Genomic DNA, 1,658 nt, shown 5'->3' with positions numbered 1-1,658 from the left:
GTGTGTGTGTGTGTGTGTGTGTGTGTGTGTGTGTGTGTGTGTGTGTGTGTGTGTGTGTGTGTGTGTGTGTGTGTGTCAGTAACGCAGCAGCTCTGGGACTCACAGATGCAGGAGGAGGAGCAGAGAGGGGGGCTAGTTCCCTCTGGAGAAAGTCCCTGTTCCAATGTGTGTGGCAGGCTGCAGCCCAGGTTGGTATTGAAGGAGACAGGAGGAGGCTGGGACAGTTGGGAGCAAGGGGTGCTGGCAGGGAGGAAGCAGAAAGAACAAGACACTGGGCAGCTCCTGGCTGTGGGTGCTCTGTGAAATACAAGATGCTGCTACCTCCAGTGTAACTGGGGAGCCCTGGCTGAACCGCTTTCCCAGCCAGGTCTGTGGTGGGGGGAGACTTTCATTAAAGTTCTTCCTGTGCCCAGCTGAGGTGGGGACTTTCTCCAGCTGGAAACCCCCCCTCCCCTCCACTGGGCAGCCCCAGGCTCTGGTAGCACCAATCCCTGAGCCGGAGACACCAGCTAATTGAGAGAGACTTGGGGATGGGCAGGAAAGTGACTTTCAGAGCTCACAGCCCCTGGGAATCTGCTCCCTTATTACTGTGCCTGGATTGTAGGTGCCTTAACAGCAATGAAATTGCCCTCAGTCTGCATCCAGCTGCAGTCAGGATATGCCCAGGGGGATTCAGGTGGGGAAAGAAAATGGGCCCTGTGGAGGTGTTAGGCTGGGGTGGCATGAAAAATAAGGTAAATATGGAGAGAGGGGAAAGACAGTATGAAATGGGGGGGGGGAATTGAATAGTGTAATTAAATGATGGATGTTAGCTGCATAGATCTATAAGAAACACATTTTGGCAGCCAAATCGTACAAATTTTTCAGATTGGCTCGGGGCTCTGTTCACTGAAGGGTTTATAACAAATAGTTATGATACATTCAAAAGATTAAGTTGGAGGGAGGTTTCTAGTGTGCTGTGGTGAGGCTTTGAGAGAGTAAATGTCACCTCCGTGACATTAATGAGTGGTCCTCAAGTTTGTGAGACTCTGCCACCCTCAGAAATGTTAAAAAGTATGTACCACAGGAGCTAAGAATATTTATCAGCTGGAAGAGAAGGAGGTACAGCAGAGAGCAAAATGGTAGCAATTGAGGGGCAGTAGCTCCTCAAAAGTAGGGTGATCAAATAGCAACTATGAAAAAACAGGACAGGGGGTGGGTGGGTAATAGGCACCTCTATAAGAAAAAGTCCCCAAAAATGGGACTGTCCCTTTAAAAATGGAACATCTGGTCCCCCTCCTCAAAAGGTATCTGGGGAAAAGGCCCTAGAAAAGTGCAGCCCCACTCTGGGGAGATTTGGTAAAATCCAGGCATTCCCAGTGGAACTGGTGTTTCTGTGGCACAGTCTGTGGACCTGACCCCAAAGCCCATTGCTGGCAAAGGAAAGACTCCCACAGCCAAGTGGAACTCAATGGCGGAATAAATGGCCACACTGGGGTACTGCTATTCACTGCAAAATTAGAGAGTTGGAAAAAATTAGAAAGTTTTAAGTGTAATTTGAACAATATTTATGGTGGTGGCAGCACCCGGTTGTTTCTTCACAGCAGGGAAAGATTCCAGGTAGTCAATGAATTCGAAAAAGTGCGGCAGAAGTTCCCAGGCCTGCTATTGGCTCTGCC

Source organism: Trachemys scripta, chromosome 16, assembly GCF_013100865.1.
Source record: "Trachemys scripta elegans isolate TJP31775 chromosome 16, CAS_Tse_1.0, whole genome shotgun sequence".
In the NCBI taxonomy this organism is placed as follows: Eukaryota; Metazoa; Chordata; order Testudines; family Emydidae; genus Trachemys; species Trachemys scripta.
The sequence above is the reverse complement of the archived record's forward strand: the minus strand, read 5'-3'. Positions refer to the sequence as shown.